The sequence below is a fragment of the Zosterops lateralis genome (assembly GCF_965231275.1).
Source record: "Zosterops lateralis genome assembly, chromosome: 19".
Classification (NCBI taxonomy): domain Eukaryota; kingdom Metazoa; phylum Chordata; class Aves; order Passeriformes; family Zosteropidae; genus Zosterops; species Zosterops lateralis.
Window position 1 is genome coordinate 64,618 of NC_139779.1, and position 22,768 is coordinate 87,385.

Genomic DNA, 22,768 nt, shown 5'->3' on the forward strand with positions numbered 1-22,768 from the left:
CGCTCCGCCCGGCCCGGGATGGGGGCGGGACCAAACTTCCACGTACTCGGGGGAAAAAAAACAGTAAGGAAAAAAAAAAAGGAACAATGAAAACATGAAAAAAAATATAAAATAAAATAAAACAAAATAAAAATTTTAAAAAAACCTCAAAAGTTATTAAAAAGAAAAAAAATATAAATAAAATCTAAAATAAATTTTAAATATAATTTAAAAATTTAAAATACTAAATAAATAACATGAATGCAAAAACTGAAATAATATCCATAAATTAAAAAAAAAAAAAAGTCACTAAGATTTTAAATAGTAAAAAAGAAAAATTTTTAAATTTTAAAAATAAATAATAGACTAAAAAATATAAAAACTAAAGAAATAAACCAAAAGCATTTTAAAAAGACAAAACAAAAAATATATTAAAACATTAACCACAATACAATATTTAACATAAAATACAAAAATCAAAAATTAAAAAAAAATAAACAATAAGTAAAATAAAATACGAAATTAAATAAACACACCCCTCCCCTGATGCCACTGCCTAACACAGGCCCCAGGAGTTTTCTTGATTAGGCAGGGATAGGGAAAACAAACCCAGTGCCTCCAGGAAAAAAAGGTTTTCTAGAAAATTCTTGGAAACAAATTCTGTTTTAGCAGGAAGCTCACTTGAGATCAACACCCACATGTGCCAAGGCAGGAAAGAACCACCCCCTTGTGTCCAAGGAACAGCAACTAGGCCGGGATTTAAGTTTTAATGGAACTTATGTAATTAAAAACACACTCAGTTGAACTTGAGAACGAGATGAATCAAGGCAATAAAACACTTTACAAGTTTTCCTGGGAATTCCCAGAATTCTGTGGATATGGTGCTGACACATTCCTGATTTACCAACCTTAATTGGGTAAATTTCCTTGGAAATGTCCCCTAAGAAGTACCAAAATTCCAATTAGAATGGAAAATTGGAAAAAATAAATATTCCCTCACTAAAATCAGAGAGAGGAAAAATATCAAATAAAAGGAAGGAATAATATCTAACTCCCAGCTTGCCTGGAAAACAAGCTCAGGAATTTCTAACATGGAAAACTTTTGGAACAGCCAGGAAGTCTGTGGAAGTCCATGGAATGATGATTTCAAATCTGCTTCCTCTGCTCTGATTTTCAAGGGAAGAGGGAGTTAAACATGCCAATTTACTCCTATTCCAGAAGGATCTCTCATTTGTGGGAGTAACAATCCAAAGAAACTCCAATCTTACTTGGATTTGACAGATGAAACTCCCAGCAGAGATGGGAAGTTTCAGTGGAACCAAAGAGCCACAATTGCTGGAATAACAAAATTCAACTCAGCTAAATACAGCAATTCTATTGACAAATCCATGGAGGAGGAGGAGGATGACACCAGGAACACAAACCAGCTGAAAGCAACGATTTACAGTAAAGGGCAGGAAATCAAACTGACAGTCTCTGGTTATGCTCAGGCATTTCTCCAGGATTCAGAGGGAAAAGTGTGAACCATGCACTGGGATAAGGCCTTCCAGTGCCTCCACTTCCTACTGGCTCTCTCCTTTTTTGCCAACTACCTGCAAGAGGAAAAACAACAGGAATGAAGTTTCAAACAGGAGGTCCTTGGTTCAGGCAGACTGAAGTGCAGCTCCCAGGGAGCGAGTCCAGGCTGTGCCCAGGGGAGCTCCGGGAATCTGGGATTGCCCGTGGGATTAAAGGGCTGGAAAAGCAGGACCCACCTGCCGGGTTTAGTGCTGGGACACAGCAAGGCCTCGGCTCAGGGGCAGCAGTTGGAGCTGGGACTGCAGGAGAACACCCCAAAGCCAGGTTAAACATCCAGCATGACATGCAGCACGCTCCAGGAGAAACTCAGGAGGGAGAAGCCCCCGGATGCTCCGTGTTCCTTCTCCTTGGCAGCTTTGCCAGGGCCTCCCTCAGAATACTGACCTCACCCTGCAGCTCCTACAAAATAGGAGAACTTATGGAAATCACCCAGCAATCCATGGATTTCCAGGTATTAAGAAACCAAAGCATCCGCCTCTCAGTGGTGTCCCCAAGGCCCAGCAGTGCCCAGCACCTCTGACTGGAATTTGAGGGGTCCCAGCACAGCCCCAGAGCAGCAGAAAAACCCACCTCCAGACTCACCAGAGAGATGACAGGAGGTCCCTCCCTGCGATGCCTGCTGAGCCAAGTGGAGCTGGCAGGGTGACCCGTGGACATTCTGCGTTCACCTTTCAACAGAGTCAATGCAGAAACAGAACAAATCTCTCTCGGCGTCGAGATGCCTTCAGGTGCACCTGGAGATGCTGCAGTGTCCTTCAGCAGCCAGAGCAGAACAGGGTTTCTACTGTGCTGTAAGTGAGAAATACAATTGAATCAGAAGAAAATAAAAGGAAGCACCTCTCTCCATGCTTTTTATATTAAAAAAATCATGCATCAGAATTTTTTTAACCGTTCATTCTTGCTTTACACTGTGTAAATTACGAGCACTCAACTTCCGGCCTGAAATTGCAACAGCCCCTCAGGCTGACTGAGCTCAGCAGGACCACCAGAATCACTGAATTGTGGAAGGGAAAGCTCATCCCATTCCAGCCCCCACCCAGGGCACGGACACCTTCCACCAGATCCAGGGGCAGCCACAGCTTCTCTGGGGAACCTGCGCCAGGTCCCCGCCGCCCTCACAGGGAACAATTCCTTCCTGATATTTAATCTAAACCGGCCTCCCTTCATCCTGATGAAGCCGTTCCCCTTGTCCATCACTGCGTGTCCTTGTGAGAAATCCCTCTCCATGAGGCCATAAGCGGCTGGCACAGACCCCCCCAGATCAATGTTCTGGGGGCTCCCGGGGCCACACGAGCACTCCGGGCGTTTTACCGGCTTCTCCTGCCGCCTTCCCCGGGAGCCCCGGCTCGGCTCCAGCTCTGGGCACAGCGCCAGCGTGTCCCGCCCGCCCGCCGGGGGATCGGCAGCGGCCCCGACACCGCCTTGAATGGCCCGCCGAGGAAGCGGCAGTGAGGGCGGACACCGCCCGGGAGCGCCCGGAACTGCCCCCGGCTCGGGCGGGCGCGGCTCGTTCGGGGAAACTCGGCTGGGCTCGGCTGTTCGGGGAAACCCGGCGATTTCCGTCAGTAGTCGGCTATTCTCGGCTGTTCGGAGAAACCCGGCGATTTCCGTCAGCCGTCGGCTATTCTCGGCTGTTCGGGGAAACTCGGCGATTTCCGTCAGCAGTCGGCTCTTTTCGGCTGTTCGGCAACTCTCGGTCATTTTCGTCACACCTCGCCTTTTTTGGTGGCAGAGAGCATTACGTCACTTTCGCCCCTCCCCGCCGCCATCTTTAGAAGGTCAACAGCAGCGAACCGAGCCGCCATGTTGGTTGTGGCGCCCCTTAAGGCCCTCCCATAGGTGTCTAACACAGGCGCCTGACTAAAATGAGTAACCCGAACCCGCCTGCGGCGCAGCTGAACCCACAGCCCGTGTCCCTACACCTGGCGACGCCACAGAAAATTGTTCCCGGGCGGCGCCGTGGTCGGGTTATTTTTGCAGGCAGTTAACTAGACGCACATGGGGGTCCTCATTTTTCCCGCCCTTTTCGCCGCCATCTTTAGAAGGTCAAGCACCCCGAGTCGCGCCGCGATCTTGGTTGTGGCAACCCTCCCAAATGTCCCCCTTGGCTGCTCGCAAAGGCGCTGGACTACATCGACTGCCCAAACACTGCCGTGGCGCTGCTCAGCCCCCATCCCGTGTCCACGCACCTGCGTATGCCGCGGAAAAACCGCTCCCGGGCCGCTCCCAGGTCCAGGTCACGCGCAGGCAGCCGGCTGCCACGTGTCCGGGATCTTTGCATTTTTTTCCCGCCTTTTTGGCCGTGATCTTTCGGTCCTCGGGCGGCAGCACTGCCCGTGAGCTCAGAGACCGGGGCTGCTGCTCACCTCGGGTACCGGCACGGGGGAGAATTGCAGTACCGCTGTATGTCCACAGGATGGCAGCACTGCCGCACAGCTCTCGGGACCGGCACGGGGGACAGTTGCAGTACCGATCTTTATCCACAGGATGGCAGCATTGCCTTACAAATCGGCTCGGGGGGAGCTGCAGTACCGATCTTTATCCACAGGATGGCAGCATTGCCTTACAGATCGCCTGCCATCAACCAAACCAAATCCAAAAAAGCCTTCGGTTTAGGCTGCATTTCAAAATAACTTCTATTTCTTACTTTGATATATCTAATAACCATTACAAATTTATCTATTATATCATGGACATTATATTAAGTATATTTTACATGCTATAATTAATAGAACAAGTAATAATATAGTGTATCAATACTGTATCTATTCCTATTATCTTTCATATTTTATAGTTCTCATACTGTTACTTATATTTTTATTTTTTTGTATTATTTTCAATTCGTATTTACTTCCATTTTTACTGATATTTTAAACTATATGAATTCATTGACCTAACACATCAGAACCACAGTTAATTAGAATTGAATGAGCCTGGTTTTCTAAGAGATAAATATTTAATCGTTATTAAAATAATATGGGCATATTTTCTCTTTCTGTGTGCTTTTGGGGAGAGGGGGTTTGTTTTGGATTTCTTGGCTAATAAACAAGGAGGTTCAAAGAGCTACAAAATAAAATGTCTATATTATTTTATCTCTGCCTCTGAAATACACTTCGACATCAAGTTTCTGCTGGTAATACTGTGCATGGGTAGAATGAGACCTGAAAGGAAAAAACAGGCACCATGGTGATCACAGCTTTCTCGGTTCAGGTTTATTAATTTAGCAGAAAATACAGAGGATTTTTAGTAACTGCACTCTCAATTATATCCAGACGTCCAGCAGACAGGGAGGTCATTTCTCAACTTCTTCCTTGCTGAGAGCCAACCTCCCACATACTCGGGGGAAAAAAGAGGATAGATTTTATCCATCTGCACCTGAAACAAAGTCAGGACAAAAATCAAAGTGCTGCAGGGAAACCTGACCTCTCCAGACACTTTGTGTCCATCTAGGGATACCCTCTACAGCCCAACTACACCCCACATGACAAATTTCAACTCCCCAGGACTTCTCCCATTCCCCCCACACCCAGACTGAGCAACAAGGCAGAGCAGCTCCAGCCAAACACACCAACACCCGTGACACAGGACAGGACAAAAGGGGGAACACAACAGGGACAGAAATATCTCAGCAAGAAGAATGACCCTGAGGACCGAGAGAACTCGCAATGAGATGACCGAGGTAAGACCCATGGGGAGCTGACCAGGCTCAGAGAACCCTGCAGGAAGAAGATGCCAACGAGATCACTGATCCCAAGAAAAGCAGAGATGGATGCCCGAGAATCCTATGGTCAGAATCCTGTACCTGTCTCTGCATTCTGACAAGACCTAATCCACCTGAATGGATCACAGCAGTGCACAGCTGTGGATACAGCTCAGAACAAGACCTGGAAAGGCATCAGCCTGGACACTTGTGAAGAGAGATGGATTCTGAGGAGCCTCTGAGCTCCCGAGTCAAGGGTTTGATGCCTGGCCTGGTATCAGCACCAGGAATAGGAAGATGTTAAGAACAATGCCTGGGGTCTCCAAAAGACCCCTTGAAGGGTTAAGGCAAAAGACACACAAAACAAAACACACAAAGACACAGAGTGCACAACAGACAAGTGACACGACGTGCCCTGGGACTGCTCTGCCCTGCACACCTCAGCACTGTGAGACCTTCCCTCTATGTGCCCTAAAGGGGTCACATCTTGGACATCCCCATCTCCAAACCTGATTTAAAACCCCCTCCTGGTGACCCCTGACCCCACACCCCACTTTCATCCCCTCTGTGGCTTTTAGCCCTTCACTTATCTCTGGGATGTCCAGGGATGAGAATCCACATCAGGTGCCAAGGAAGGCTGTCTCTGCCTCTGGGAAATTCCTGCTGTCACCGGGCTGTTGTCTCTCAGTCAGGTGCCATAAAGAAAACCAAACATCCAGGGATGATCTCAGCAGGGCTGTTGGCTGGTCAGTGAGGAGATCTCAGTGTGAGACAAGTGACCACCTGAAACACACAAACAATAAGGGAGGCTTAGAGTTGCACCAGAAACACCATGACCCTGACCACACAAATATATCAATTTTAGGAATTGCAAACAAAAGTCCAGCAAAAAAAAAGCCAACTCTTATTACTCGTAGTCCATTTTCCAAATATAATAAAAATAACCCCATGTCCATTCCCTTCAAAAAACCTCCAAAATACACACCCAGAACCCCCCCAATTTAAAGACCTGCCTCTAACCAAGTAAGAACCATAAACCCCACGTCTTTTAAACTATAAATTCATTAAGCTAACACATCAAAACTACAGACTTTTAAATCCTTAGTCCACACTAATACACCAATCCCATCACTATATACAAAATCAAAACCTATTTTCTATTTCTACTAACAAAACAAGAAAGTCACAACTTTTAACTGCAATAAAACCTAAAAACACCTAATTAGAAGTAAAATTATCCCATTATAACTAACTCAAAACCCCAAACACTCCAAAACAAGTACCTGAAGTGCCAAAAACCATCAAATAGTTAAAATAACTCCTTCAAAAATGCCTTCTGTACCTTTCAGATTGATTTGGAGAGCAAAGCAAGGAAAGAAAAAGCACACAGCTTGTTTTAAGAGAACAGTGGTCACCCCTCTGCATTCCCTCTCTCCAGTGTATTCAGCTGAGACACAGACAGACTGCAGCACACAGATCTGATGGCTCTTTGTTAGTTGTTAGTTTTAGGGCAGAGAAGTTCCCTGCACTGATTTTTTTTCCCTTTTTCTCCAGGCTCATTAAACCTGCTGCAGACTGAAAAACCCAGAGAAGCACCGAGAGCTGCACCTGCAGCCCAGGAGGCCTGGACCTCGGCATTTTATCAATGCTGAAAGAGCTGACAAGAGACCAAAGGAGCTACAACCCACAGCAAGGACTTTCTGAATTTACCATCTCGCCACAGAATAACAGAAAGTTTTATTATTTTATGTCATTCACTCTTTATGCTTGTGAGCACTTTGTTAAATAAATAGTTTTTCCCATTTTTCTCCAAAGAAGTTCTTTCCCAAACCAATTTAAAAGAAAGACCATTTTAGTTTACTCTCTAAAAAAAAAATCCATCCAAAAGTTTCCTCTCAGGTTTACCCTAAAGCACAACAACAAACAATTCAATCCATAGAAATAAAAGTAGCACAAATATACTTAAATTAACAGCACCAAAAACAATTATTCCTAACTCAATGAACTCTTAATTCCTCAAAACCATCAAAACAAACAAACCACCTATAAATACACACAAAACCAAAAGATCTGTTTGACTACAAACAATATCTCCTAAATTATCCAAAACTATAAAATGTATACTGTAGTCAAGCATGCTAAATAAACAAACCCCTATAACACAATAAAAAATCATTTAATTGTAAATATTAAGAAACCCTAAAAAATGAACTACATCACACTGTCCCAAACCCACTAAAACAAACACTAGATGCTCCCTATGATAAAAGCCACCACTAAATAAATAAAAGCCTCCCCTACACCTCACACCACAGCCAATTACACCACTGTAAACCTTAGACAATAAACCCTGGAAAAACACAATATCCCCCAAAAATAATTCAACAACAAAACTCAGTTCAAAAATACTCTGACCAACGTGAATTATGAAACCAAACATGAATTAAATACACCACATATCCCTCGTCACACCACCTACAAACAGAATAAAGCTACACAATAAATCACTAAAAACCACCAAACCCAAAAAACCAGCTCTACCCGACCTGGATCCCTCCATACAACACACAAAACCCCAACAACACATTTCAGAAGTCTCTCAAAAAAGCTACTTAAATTAGTTCTACCTCAAATACAAACAAACCCATCCATAAAGTTACCTTTGCTCAAAAACCAAATTATATATAACAAATAACACCAAAAAAAGTCACACAAAACACTACGCACCACCTAAGAACATCATATTGAATAAAAGCCACACAGAATTGCCACTATTCATTTAAATTCCAGGTGAAAAGAAAATCCCTCCACTTTAAACACAGACAGCAACAGAAAAAAGGAGTTTCTTCAATCAATTTGAATTCCTTTTGTCTCCATAACTCCTTTTTCGTCTGGGAGCACCGGGGAGGGTTTATTAAGATGAAGCTGAAAAGGAAAAAAAAAGTCCCCTCTATAAACCCACACTGGTTGACCGTGTGCTGTTGCTCAGTATAAAGGTTTGATCCCCATCGCCTCCCAAGTAACGCTCCAAACCCACGTGCTCCCCATGACCCACAGCCAGGACCTCAGCGTGAGCTCCTCACTCCCCACGGCTGGATACCAGAATGAGCTGGGGCTGCCCTCTTAACCTGGAACCGCCCCATCATTATCCATCACAGCTCCACCTGGGGCTGCTCTCTCCCCTCCCCATCCTGTGGCATCTCTCACCTGCAGCTGCGGCCAGCCCGAGGGTGAGGCAGAGGGGACTTGCTGTTCATTCCCGGGACGGTTCATTGTCTGCACCTGACACGATGGGGCACCGGGCTTCCCTTGCTGTGGATAAGGACCCCTCTTCTCCTGCAGGTGCCCGAGGCTGGAACTGGGATTCCACCCCCGAAAGTCCATATGCCTGAGGTTCATAATTCCCAAGGAAATTCCCCAGAAATCGTTACCCTTCATTTACAAATATTCCTTTGGAATCACTCCTGACTTGTCCTTCTGTGGAAGCGTTTCAAACGTTCATTGGAGAGCTCAGGAGCCGAGTTGGCTCGTTTATGACTTGGCTGACGAGCCCAGACAAAACCCAAACACCGAGAACTCCGGCCCTGCCCGGCCCTGCCCCGTGAGCCCCCCGGCTCCGCCCCCCGGCTCCGCCCCCGGCTCCGCCCCCCGCTCCGCCCCCGGCTCCGCCCCCCGCTCCGCCCTCGGGCTCCGCCGCCCGCTCCGCCCCCGGCTCCGCCCCCGGCTCCGCCCCCACGCTCCGCCCCACGCCCTTCCCTGCCCGGGATGGGGGCGGGACCAAACTTCCACATACTCGGGGGAAAAAAAACAGTAAGGAAAAAAAAAAAGGAACAATGAAAACATGAAAAAATTTATTATAAAATAAAACAAAACAAAATAAAAATTTTTAAAAAAACTCAAAAGTTATTAAAAAAGAAAAAAATATAAATAAAATCTAAAATAAATTTTAAATATAATTTAAAAATTTAAAATACTAAATAAATACCATGAATGTAAAAACTGAAATAATATCCATAAATTTAAAAAAAAATAAAAGTCACTAAGATTTTAAATAGTAAAAAAGAAAAATTTTTAAATTTTAAAAATAAATAAGAGACTAAAAATATAAAAATTAAAGAAATAAACCAAAAGCATTTTAAAAAGACAAAACAAAAAATATATTAAAACATTAACCACAATACAATATTTAACATAAAATACAAAAATCAAAAATTAAAAAAAAAAATAAACAATAAGTAAAATAAAATACGAAATTAAATAAACACACCCCTCCCCTCATGCCACTGCCTAACACAGGCCCCAGGAGTTTTCTTGATTAGGCAGGGATAGGGAAAATAAACCCAGTGCCTCCCAGAAAATAAGGTTTTCTAGAAAATTCTTGGAAACAAATTCTGTTTTAGCAGGAAGCTCACTTGGGATGAACACCCACATGTGCCAAGGCAGGAAAGAACCACCCCATTGTGTCCAAGGAACAGCAACTAGGCCAGGATTTAAGTTTTAATGGAACTTATGTAATTAAAAACACACTCAGTTGAACTTGAAAACGAGATGAATCAAGGCAATTAAACACTTTACAAGTTTTCCTGGGAATTCCCAGAATTCTGTGGATATGGTGCTGACACATTCCTGATTTACCAACCTTAACTGGGGAAATTCCCTTGGAAATGTCCCCTAAGAATTAGCAAAATTCCAATTAGGATAGAAAATAGGAAAAAAAAATAGAGCCTTACAAAAAACAGAGAGAGGAAAAACATCAAATAAAAGAAAGGAATAATATCCAACTCCCAGCTTGCCTGGAAAAAGCTCAGGAATTTCTAACATGGAAAACTTTTGGAACAGCCAGGAAGTCTGTGGAAGTCCATGGAATGATGATTTCAAATCTGCTGCCTCTGCTCTGATTTTCAAGGGAAGAGGGAGTTAAACATGCCAATTTACTCCTATTCCAGAAGGATCTCTCATTTGTGGGAGTAACAATCCAAAGAAACTCCAATCTTACTTGGATTTGACAGCTGAAACTCCCAGCAGAGATGGGAAGTTTCAGTGGAACCAAAGAGCCACAATTGCTGGAATAACAAAATTCAACTCAGCAAAAGTCAGGAATTCTATTGACAAATCCATGGAGGAGGAGGAGGAGGATGACACCAGGAACACAAACCAGCTGAAAGCAACGATTTACAGTAAAGGGCAGGAAATCAAACTGACAGTCTCTGGTTATGCTCAGGCATTTCTCCAGGAGTCAGAGGGAAAAGTGGGAACCTTGGACTGGGATAAGGCCTTCCAGTGCCTCCACTTCCCACTGGCTCTCTCCTTTTTTGCCAACTACCTGCAAGAGGAAAAACAGCAGGAATAAAGTTTCAAACAGGAGGTCCTTGGTTCAGGCAGACTGAAGTGCAGCTCCCAGGGAGCGAGTCCAGGCTGTGCCCAGGGGAGCTCCGGGAATCTGGGATTGCCCGTGGGATTAAAGGGCTGGAAAAGCAGGACCCACCTGCCGGGTTTAGTGCTGGGACACAGCAAGGCCTCGGCTCAGGGGCAGCAGTTGGAGCTGGGACTGCAGGAGAACACCCCAAAGCCAGGTCAAACATCCAGCATGACACGCAGCACGCTCCAGGAGAAACTCAGGTGGGAGAGGCCCCCAGATGCTCCGTGTTCCTTCTCCTCGGCAGCTTTGCCAGGGCCTCCCTCAGAATGCTGACCTCACCCTGCAGCTCCTAAAAAATAGGAGAACTTATGGGAATCACCCAGCAATCCATGGATTTCCAATTATTAAGAACCAAAGCAGCCGCCTCTCAGTGGTGTCCCCAAGGCCCAGCAGTGCCCAGCACCTCTGACTGGAATTTGAGGGGTCCCAGCACAGCCCCAGAGCAGCAGAAAAACCCACCTCCAGACTCACCAGAGAGATGACAGGAGCGCCCTCCCTGCGATGCCTGCTGAGCCAAGTGGAGCTGGCAGGGTGACCCGTGGACGTTCTGCGTTCACCTTTCAACAGAGTCAATGCGGAAACAGAACAAATCTCTCTCGGTGTCGAGATCCCTTCAGGTGCACCTGGAGATGCTGCAGTGTCCTTCAGCAGCCAGAGCAGAACAGGGTTTCTACTGTGCTGTAAGTGAGAAATACAATTGAATCAGAAGAAAATAAAAGGAAGCACCTCTCCCCCTGCTTTTTATATTAAAAAAGTCATGCATCAGAATTTTTTTAACCGTTCATTCTTGCTTTACGCTGTGTAAATTACAAGCACTCAACTTCCAGCTTGAATTTGCAACAGCCCCACAGGCTGACTGAGCTCAGTAAGACCACCAGAATCACTGAATTGTGGAAGGGAAAGCTCATCCCATTCCAGCCCCACCCAGAGCACGGACACCTTCCACCAGATCCAGGGGCAGCCACAGCTTCTCTGGGTAACCTGTGCCAGGGCCCCGCCGCCCTCACAGGGAACAATTCCTTCCTGATATTTAATCTAAACCGGCCTCCCTTCATCCTGATGAAGCCGTTCCCCTTGTCCATCACTGCGTGTCCTTGTGAGAAATCCCTCTCCATGAGGCCATAAGCGGCTGGCACAGACCCCCCCCAAATCGATGTTCCGGGGGCCCTCGGGGCCACACAAGCACTCCGGGCCCTTTACCGGCTTCTCCTGCCGCCTTCCCTGGGAACCCCCGGCTCGGCTCCAGCTCCGGGCACAGCACCAGCGTGTCCCGCCCGCCCGCCGGCCGGGGGATCGGCAGCGGCCCCGACACCGCGTTGAACCGCCCGCCGAGGAAGCGGCAGTGAGGGCGGACACCGGCCGGGGCCGCCCCGGAACTGGCCCCGGCTCGTTCGGTTCGGCTGAGGGGGGCGACGTTCGGGGAAACTCGGCTGGGCTCGGCTGTTCGGGGAAACCCGGCGATTTCCGTCAGTAGTCGGCTATTCTCGGCTGTTCGGGGAAACTCGGCGATTTCCGTAAGCCGTCGGCTCTTTTCGGCTGTTCGGCAACTCTCGATCATTTTCGTCACACCTCGCCTTTTTTGGTGGCAGGGAGCATTACGTCACTTTCGCCCCTCCCCGCCGCCATCTTTAGAAGGTCAACAGCAGCGAACCGAGCCGCCATGTTGGTTGTGGCGCCCCTTAAGGCCCCCCATAGGTGTCTAACACAGGCGCCTGACTAAAATGAGTAACCCGAACCGCCGGCGGCGTGGCTGAACCCACAGCCCGTGTCCCTACACCTGGAGACGTCACAGAAAATTGTCCTCGGGAGGCGCCGTGGTCGGGATTTTTGTGCAGGCAGTCTGATAAACACACATAGTGGTCCTCATTTTTTCCCGCCCTTTTCGCCGCCATCTTTAGAAGGTCAAGCACCCCGAGTCGCGCCGCCATCTTGGTTGTGGCACCCTCCACAAATGTCCCCCTTGGCTGCTCGCACAAGCACCTGACAACATCGCCTGCCCAAACACTGCCGTGGCGCCGCTCAGCCCCCATCCCGTGTCCACGCACCTGCGTATGCGGCGGAAAAACCGCTCCCGGGCCGCTCCCTGGTCCAGGTTGCGCGCAGGCAGCCGGCTGCCACGTGCCCTGGGTCCCCTCTTTTTTTTTCCCGCCCTTTTGGCCGTAATCTTTCTGTCCTCGGGCGGCAGCACTGCCCGTGAGCTCAGAGAACGGGGCTGCTGCTCACCTCGGGTGCCGGCACGGGGGAGAATTGCAGTACCGCTGTATGTCCACAGGATGGCAGCACTGCCGCACAGCTCTCGGGACGGGCACGGGGGAGAGTTGCAGTACCGATCTTTATCCACAGGATGGCAGCATTGCCTTACAAATCGGCTCGGGGGAGAGCTGCAGTACCGCTCTGTGTCTACATGGTGGCTGCACTGCCGCAGGGAGCGGAGGCAAAAAAGAACGTGGCCAAAATTCCCCTTCCAAACATCCCCGAAAATAAATGCCCCAAAAGACCCCCAACCACAACAACTACGAGAACCCAGCCACCAACCAAGCAAAAACCAAAAAAGCCTTCAGTTTAGGCTGTACTTCAAAATTTCTTCTATTTCTTATTGTGATATATCTAATAACCATTACAATTTATCTATTATATCATGTACATTATATTAACTATATTTTACATATTATAATATATGGAACAAGTAATAATATACTGTATTAATAGTGTATATATTGCTATTATCTATCATATTTTATAGTTCTATTTTTGTTACTTATATTTTTCTTATTTTTTTGTATTTGTATTTTTTCAATTCGTATTTACTTCTTGACATTTTTACCGATATTTTAAACTATATGAATCCATTAACCTAACACATCAGAACCACAGTTATTTAGAATTGAATGACCCTGGTTTTCTAAGGGGTAAATATTTAATCTTTTTTAAAATAATAGGGGCATATTTTCTCTTTCTGTGTGCTTTTGGGGAAGGAAGGTTGTTTGGGGGGGGGGTTTGTTTTGGGGGTTTTTTTGTTTCCTTAGTTTTGGATGTCTTTGCTAATAAACAAGGAGGTTCAAAGAGTTACAAAATAAAACGTCTATATTATTTTATCTCTGCCTCTGAAATACACCTCGACATGAAGTTACTGCTGGTAATACTGAGCATGGGGAGAATGAGACCTGAAAGGAAAAAACAGGCACCACGGTGTTCACAGGTTTTTTAATTTAGCAGAAAATACAGAGGATTTTGGCTAACTGCACTCTCAATTCTATCCACACGTCCAGCAAACAGCGAGGTCAATTTTCAACTTCTTCCTTGCTGACAGACAACCTACCACGTACTCGGGGGAAACAAGAGGGTGGATTTAATCCATCTGCATCTGAAACAAAGTCAGGACAACAGTCAAAGTGCTGCAGGAGAACTTGACAGCTGCAGACACTTTGTGTCCATCTAGGGATACCCTCTACAGGCCAACTACACCCCACATGACAAATTCCAAGATCCCAGGATTTGTCCCATTCCCCCTACACTCAGACAAGCAACAAGGCAGAGCAGCTCTAAGCCAAACACACCAACAAACGTGACACAGGACAGGACAAAAGGGGGGACACAACAGGGACAGAAATATCTCAGCAAGAAGAATGACCCTGAGGACCGAGAGAACTCGCAATGAGATGACCGAGGTAAGACCCATGGGGAGCTGACCAGGCTCAGAGAACCCTGCAGGAAGAAGATGCCAACGGGATCACTGATTCCAAGAAAAGCAGAGATGGATGCCCGAGAATCCTACAGTCAGAATCCTGTACCTGTCTCTGCATTCTGACAAGACCTAATCCACCAGAATGGATGGTGGCAGTGCACAGCTGTTGATACAGCTCAGAACAAGACCTGGAAAGGCATCAGCCTGGACACTTGTGAAGAGAGATGGATTCTGAGGGGCCTCTGAGCTCCTGAGTCAAGGGTTTGATGCCTGGCCTGGTATCAGCACCAGGAAAAGCGAGATTTTAAGAACAATGCCTGGGCTCTCCAAAAGACCCCTTCAAGGGTTAAGGCAAAAGACACACAAAACAAAACACACAAAGACACAGAAAGCACAACAGACAAGTGACAGGACATGCCCTGGGACTGCTCTGCCCTGCACACCTCAGCACTGTGAGACCTTCCCTCTATGTGCCCTAAAGGGGTCACATCTTGCACATCCCCATCTCCAAACCTGATTTAAAAACCCCTCCTGGTGACCCCTGACCCCACATCCCACTTTCATCCCCTCTGTGGCTCCCAGCCCTCCACTTATCTCTGGGACATCTGGGGATGCCAATCCATGTCAAAAGCCAAAGAAGGTGCCTCTCCCTCGGGGAAATTCCTGCTGTCACTGGGCTGGTGTCTCTCCGTCAGCTACAATAAAGAAAAGCAAATGTGACCGTGTGATCTCAGCAGCACATGGGCCAAAAAACAGCAATTCTGCTACTCACCACCTCCTAAGCACACCCAGGTCCTCGGGCCCTGTGCTCCAGCTCTGCTCAGACACCAACACTGCGGGGTGTGCCTGGGTTAAGAGCAGACAAGGTGATGTGGCACTGCTGAAACTTGAGCAGAGCCTCCCTCCTCCTCCCTGACACACCTCAACTCCTCGGCTGTTACCAAAGCCCACCTGGATGGCCCCTTCAAATGGAGAAGGTCAAGGCTTCACCACAGAGTCCTGTAATGCTCCCCAAGGGCTCATGAATGAGGCAGACTGGGACAGCAGTCCAGTTGGTGAGAGGGGAGTTCAGTGCAGTGCAAGTGGATTGCCTAAAACACACAATAAAGGAGGCTTAGGGTTGCACCAGCAAGTGAAACTCCAGCAGAAGCAACTGCTTCTGGCCACCCATCACTGCTCACCTCGTCCACTTCACCTTGACTGCAGAGATCCAGCCTTACCTCCTAAAAACAAAGAACAGTGCTGTAACATGGCCACCATTTACACTCCCCTGCAAACACAAACAGTGACTGACCTTCTCAGGGGAGCCCCCTCACCCGGGATGGGGCACTCTGCCATGGATTGAATCCATCTGCATCTGAAAGAAAGTCAGGACAAAAGTCCAAGTGCTGCAGGAGAACTCAACAGCTCCAGACACTTTGTGTCACCATCTCTCTTTTTACTCCTGAGGGGTCCATCCCACTGGGGCCCTCTCCTCTCTAAGGTAACTTTAAATTGCCTCCTGGGACTGAAAAGGTTTTTCCCCTTCTCCCAACCACCAGTCCCAACACTCAGCTTTTGGAATACGAGCAGACAAAATCCCTCCTCGACAGAAATGAACGTGTTGGCTCCGTGGATTTGAAGATGTTCTCTGCTCCCACCTCGGTGCTGCCATATCCAAACTCCAGCTGTGCACCTCCTCACACTACCTGGGACCACAGAACAGAAAATGTGACTATTCCCCTCCAGAAGAGTCACCCCCAGGGCTCCTCTGCACCCCTGTCCCGGCTCCCCCTCAGATCTCCCCCCACTCCAGAGGCTGCCCAGAGTGAACCCAGCAAAAGGAAAAGAGACACACTGAGCACGGCACTCACCTGTGGGCCACCTGCCCAAGTGCCAACTCACCCCCTCCCTCTATTCCTTGGCACACCTGGGGCAGCAGCAGCACCTGCAAAGAAACAAAAAAGGAAAAATCATACTGAGTTCCTGTGAAACAGCAACATCCCCGCTCTGACTGAAGCGCAGCACAAGTGAACCTTAATGTTGCACCCATCTACCCTCCTCTGGCATCCTGGGCCAGCACATCTGCCAAAGGGACCACCTAAAATAAAATAAAACAGAACAGAGAACGCTTAGAGTAGAACCAGCAAGTGAGACTTGAGCAACAGCAACTGATTCTGTCCACCCATCACTGCTCACCTCGTCCACTTCACCTTGACTGCACAGATCCAACTTTGCCTCCTAAAAACAAAGACAAAGAGCAGTGCTGTGACATGGCCACCATTTACACTCCCCTGCAAACACCAACAGTGACTGACCGTCTCAGGGGAGCCCCCACACCCAGGATGGGGCACTCTGCCATGGATTTAATCCATCTGCACCTGAAACAAAGTCAGGACAAAAGTCAAAGTGCCGCAGGAGAACTCGACAGCTGCAGACACTTTGTGTCCATCTAGGGATACCCTCTCCAGGCCAACTACACCCCACATGACAAATTTCAAGTCCCCAGGACTTCTCCCATTCCCCCTACACTCAGACTGAGCAACAAGGCAGAGCAGCTCCAGGCCAAATACACCAACACCCGTGACACAGGACAGGACAAAAGGGGAGACACAACAGGGACAGAAATATCTCAGCAAGAAGAATGACCCTGAGGACCGAGAGAACTCGCAATGAGATGACCGAGGTAAGACTCATGGGGAGCTGACCGGGCTCAGAGAACCCTGCAGGAAGAAGATGCCAACGGGATCACTGATCCCAAGAAAAGCAGAGATGGATGCCCGAGAATCCTACGGTCAGAATCCTGTAGCTGTCTCTGCATTCTGACAAGACCTAATCCACCAGAATGGATGGTGGCAGTGCACAGCTGTGGATACAGCTCAGAACAAGACCTGGAAAGGCACCAGCCTGGACACTTGTGAAGAGAGATGGATTCTGAGGGGCCTCTGAGCTCCTGAGTCAAGGGTTTGATGCCTGGCCTGGTATCAGCACCAGGAAAAGGGAGATGTTAAGAAACATAGGGGAAAACCATCTCCAAAAGACCCCTTGAAGGGTTAAGGCAAAAGACACACAAAACAAAACACACAAAGACACAGAGTGCACAACAGACAAGTGACACGACGTGCCCTGGGACTGCTCTGCCCTGCACACCTCAGCACTGTGAGACCTTCCCTTCACGTGCCCTAAAGGGGTCACATCTTGGACATCCCCATCTCCAAACCCGACTCAAAAATCCCTCACGGTGACCCATGACCCCACACCCCACTTTCATCCCCTCTGTGGCTTTTAGCCCTTCACTTATCTCTGGGATGTCCAGGGATGAGAATCCACATCAGGTGCCAAAGAAGGCCACCTCTCCCTCGGGGAAATTCCTGCTGTTACCGGGCTGTTGTCTCTTAGTCAGGTGCCATGAAGAAAACCAAACATCCAGGGATGATCTCAGCAGGGCTGTTGGCTGGTCAGTGAGGACATCTCAGTGTGAGACAACTGGACCACCTGAAACACACAAACAATAATGGAGGCTTAGAGTTGCACCAGAAACACCATGACCCTGACCACACAAATATATCAATTTTAATAAATGCAAACAAAAGTCCAGCAAAAAAAAAGCCAACTCTTATTACTCGTAGTCCATTTTCCAAATATAATAAAAATAACCCCATGTCCATTCCCCTCAAAAAACCTCCAAAATACACACCCAGAACCCCCCCAATTTAAAGACCTGCCTCTAACCAAGTAAGAACCATAAACCCCACGTCTTTTAAACTATAAATTCATTAAGCTAACACATCAAAACCACAGAATTTTAAATCCTTAGTCCACACTTATACACCATATACACCAATCCCATCACTATATACAAAATCAAAACCTATTTTCTATTTCTACTAACAAAACAAGAAAGTCACAACTTTTAACTGCAATAAAACCTAAAAACACCTAATCTGAAGTAAAATTATCCCATTATAACTAACTCAAAACCCCAAACACTCCAAAACAAGTACTTGAAGTGCCAAAAACCATCAAATAGTTAAAATAACTCCTTCAAAAATGCCTTCTGTACCTTTCAGATTGATTTGGAGAGCAAAGCAAGGAAAGAAAAAGCACACAGCTTGTTTTAAGAGAACAGTGGTCACTCCTCTGCATTCCCTCTCTCCAGTGTATTCAGCTGAGACACAGACAGACTGCAGCACACAGATCTGATGGCTCTTTGTTAGTTGTTAGTTTTAGGGCAGAGAAGTTCCCTGCACTGATTTTTTTTCCCTTTTTCTCCAGGCTCATTAAACCTGCTGCAGACTGAAAAACCCAGAGAAGCACCGAGAGCTGCACCTGCAGCCCAGGAGGCCTGGACCTCGGCATTTTATCAATGCTGAAAGAGCTGACAAGAGACCAAAGGAGCTACAACCCACAGCAAGGACATTCTGAATTTACCATCTCGCCACAAAATAACAGAAAGTTTTATTATTTTATGTCATTCACTCTTTATGCTTGTGAGCACTTTGTTAAATAGTTTTTCCCATTTTTCTCCAAAGAAGTTCTTTCCCAAACCAATTTAAAAGAGAGACCATTTTAGTTTACTCTCTAAAAAAAACCCATTCAAAAGTTTCCTCTCAGGTTTATCCTAAACCACAACAACAAACAATTCAATCCATAGAAATAAAAGTAGCACAAATATACTTAAATTAACAGCACCAAAAACAATTATTCCTAACTCAATGAACTCTTAATTCCTCAAAACCATCAAAACAAACAAACCACCTATAAATACACACAAAACCAAAAGATCCGTTAGACTACAAACAATATCTCCTAAATTATCCAAAACTATAAAATGTATACTGTAGTCAAGCATGCTAAATAAACAAACCCCTATAACACAATAAAAAATCATTTAATTGTAAATATTAAGAAACCCTAAAAAATGAACTACATCACACCGTCTCAAACCCACTAAAACAAACACTAGATGCTCCCTATGATAAAAGCCACCACTAAATAAATAAAAGCCTCCCCTACACCTCACACCACAGCCAATTACACCACTGTAAACCTTAGACAATAAACCCTGGAAAAACACAATATCCCCCAAAAATAATTCAACAACAAAACTCAGTTCAAAAATACTCTGACCAACGTGAACTATGAAACCAAACATGAATTAAATACACCACATATCCCTCGTCACACCACCTACAAACAGAATAAAACTACACAATAAATCACTAAAAACCACCAAACAGAAAAAACCAGCTCTACCCGACCTGGATCCCTCCATACAACACACAAAACCCCAATAACACATTTCAGAAGTCTCTCAAAAAAGCTACTTAAATTAGTTCTACCTCAAATACAAACAAACCCATCCATAAAGTTACCTTTGCTCAAAAATCAAATTATATATAACAAATAATACCAAAAAAAGTCACACAAAACACTACGCACCACCTAAGAACATCATATTGAATAAAAGCCACATAGAAGTGCCACTATTCATTTAAATTCCAGGTGAAAAGAAAATCCCTCCACTTTAAACACAGACAACAACAGAAAAAAGGAGTTTCTTCAATCAATTTGAACTCCTTTTGTCTCCATAACTCCTTTTTCGTCTGGGAGCACCGGGGCGGGTTTATTAAGATGAAGCTGAAAAGGAAAAAAAAGTCCCCTCTATAAACCCACACTGGTTGACCTTCTGCTGCTGCTGGGTAGAAAGGTTTGATCCCCATCGCCTCCCAAGTAACGCTCCAAACCCACGTGCTCCCCATGAACCACAGCCAGGACCTCAGCGTGAGCTCCTCACTCCCCACGGCTGGATACCAGAATGAGCTGGGGCTGCCCTCTTAACCTGGAACCGCCCCATCATTATCCATCACAGCTCCACCTGGGGCTGCTCTCTCCCCTCCCCATCCTGTGGCATCTCTCACCTGCAGCTGCGGCCAGCCCGAGGGTGAGGCAGAGGGGACTTGCTGTTCATTCCCGGGACGGTTCATTGTCTGCACCTGACACGATGGGGCACCGGGCTTCCCTTGCTGTGGATAAGGACCCCTCTTCTCCTGCAGGTGCCCGAGGCTGGAACTGGGATTCCACCCCCGAAAATCCATATGCCTGAGGTTCATAATTCCTAAGGAAATTCCCCAGAAATCGTTACCCTTCATTTACAAATATTCCTTTAGAATCACTCCTGACTTGTCCTTCTGTGGAAGCGTTTTAAACATCCATTGGAGAGTTCAGGAGCCGAATTGGCTTGTTTATGACTTGGCTGACAAGCCCAGACAAAACCCAAACACCGAGAACTCCGGCCCTGCCCGGCCCTGCCCCGTGAGCTCCCCGGCTCCGCCCCCGGCTCCGCCCCCGGCTCCGCCCCCGGCTCCGCCCCCCGGCTCCGCTTCACGGCTCCGCTTCACGGCTCCGCCCCCCGGCTCCGCCCCCCGGCTCCGCCCCCGGCTCCGCCCCCGGCTCCGCCCCCGGCTCCGCCCCACGCTCCGCCCCCGGCTCCGCCCCACGCTCCGCCCCACGCTCCGCCCTCGGGCTCCGCCCCACGCTCCGCCCCACGCTCCGCCCCACGCTCCGCCCCACGCTCCGCCCCACGCTCCGCCCCACGCCCTATCCTGCCCGGGATGGGGGCGGGAACAAACTTCCACATACTCGGGGGAAAAAAAAGAGTAAGGAAAAAAAAAAAGGAACAATGAAAACATGAAAAAATTTATTATAAAATAAAACAAAACAAAATAAAAATTTTTAAAAAACCTCAAAAGTTATTAAAAAGAAAAAAAGAAATTAATAAAATCTAAAATAAATTTAAAATATAATTTAAAAATTTAAAATACTAAATAAATAACATGAATGTAAAAACTGAAATAATATCCATAAATTTAAAAAAAAATAAAAGTCATTAAGATTTTAAATAGTAATAAAGAAAAATTTTTAAATTTTAAAAATAAATAAAAGACTAAAAATATAAAAATTAAAGAAATAAACCAAAAGCATTTTAAAAAGACAAAACAAAAAATATATTAAAACATTAACCACAATACAATATTTAACATAAAATACAAAAAAAAAAAAAAAAAAGTAAAATAAAATACAAAATTAAATAAACACAGCCCTTCCCTCATGCCACTGCCTAACACAGGCCCCAGGAGTTCTCTTGATTAGGCAGGGATAGGGAAAACAAACCCAGTGCCTCCCAAAAAATAAGGTTTTCTAGAAAATTCTTGGAAACAAATTCTGTTTTAGCAGGAAGCTCACTTGGGATCAACACCCACATGTGCCAAGGCAGGAAAGAACCACCCCCTTGTGTCCAAGGAACAGCAACTAGGCCAGGATTTAAGTTTTAATGGAACTTATGTAATTAAAAACACACTCAGTTGAACTTGAAAACGAGATGAATCAAGGCAATTAAACACCTTACAAGTTTTCCTGGGAATTCCCAGAATTCTGTGGATATGGTGCTGACACATTCTTGATTTACCAACCTTAACTGGGGAAATTTCCTTGGAAATGTCCCCTAAGAATTAGCAAAATTCCAATTAGGATAGAAAATAGGAAAAAAAATATAGCCTTACTAAAATCAGAGAGAGGCTAAACATCAAATAAAAGGAAGGAATAATATCCAACTCCCAGCTTGCCTGGAAAACAAGCTCAGGAATTTCTAACATGGAAAACTTTTGGAACAGCCAGGAAGTCTGTGGAAGTCCATGGAATGATGATTTCAAATCTGCTGCCTCTGCTCTGATTTTCAAGGGAAGAGGGAGTTAAACATGCCAATTTACTCCTATTCCAGAATGATCTCTAGTTTGTGGGAGTAACAATCCAAAGAAACTCCAATCTTACTTGGATTTGACAGATGAAACTCCCAGCAGAGATGGGAAGTTTCAGTGGAACCAAAGAGCCACAATTGCTGGAATAACAAAATTCAACTCAGCAAAAGTCAGGAATTCTATTGACAAATCCATGGAGGAGGAGGAGGAGGATGACATCAGGAACACAAACCAGCTGAAAGCAACGATCTACTGTAAAGGGCAGGAAATCAAATGGACACTCTCTGGTTCTGATCAGGCATTTCTCCAGGAGTCAGAGGGAAAAGTGGGAACCCTGCACTGGGATAAGGCTTTCCAGTGCCTCCACTTCCCACTGGCTCTCTCCTTTTTTGCCGACTACCTGCAAGAGGAAAAACAGCAGGAATAAAGTTTCAAACAGGAGGTCCTTGGTTCAGGCAGACTGAAGTGCAGCTCCCAGGGAGCGAGTCCAGGCTGTGCCCAGGGGAGCTCCGGGAATCTGGGATTGCCCGTGGGATTAAAGGGCTGGAAAAGCAGGACCCACCTGCCGGGTTTAGTGCTGGGACACAGCAAGGCCTCGGCTCAGGGGCAGCAGTTGGAGCTGGGACTGCAGGAGAACACCACAAAGCCGGGTTAAACATCCAGCATGACAC

At 46.4% G+C, this 22,768-nt stretch overlaps 2 long non-coding RNA genes across 2 annotated transcripts; both read right to left on the reverse strand.

Moving 5' to 3' along the window:
- Positions 1-5,797: 5,797 nt before the first annotated feature.
- On the reverse strand, positions 5,798-21,622 carry LOC310917165. The gene is made up of 3 exons (XR_014591407.1): positions 20,742-21,622; positions 8,465-8,871; positions 5,798-6,040 (listed from the first exon to the last, which is right to left on the reverse strand). It is a non-coding gene; the product is annotated as an uncharacterized lncRNA (long non-coding RNA).
- LOC310917260 lies at positions 15,150-15,576 on the reverse strand. The gene is made up of 3 exons (XR_014591423.1): positions 15,543-15,576; positions 15,313-15,452; positions 15,150-15,207 (listed from the first exon to the last, which is right to left on the reverse strand). It is a non-coding gene; the product is annotated as an uncharacterized lncRNA (long non-coding RNA).
- Positions 21,623-22,768: the final 1,146 nt, after the last annotated feature.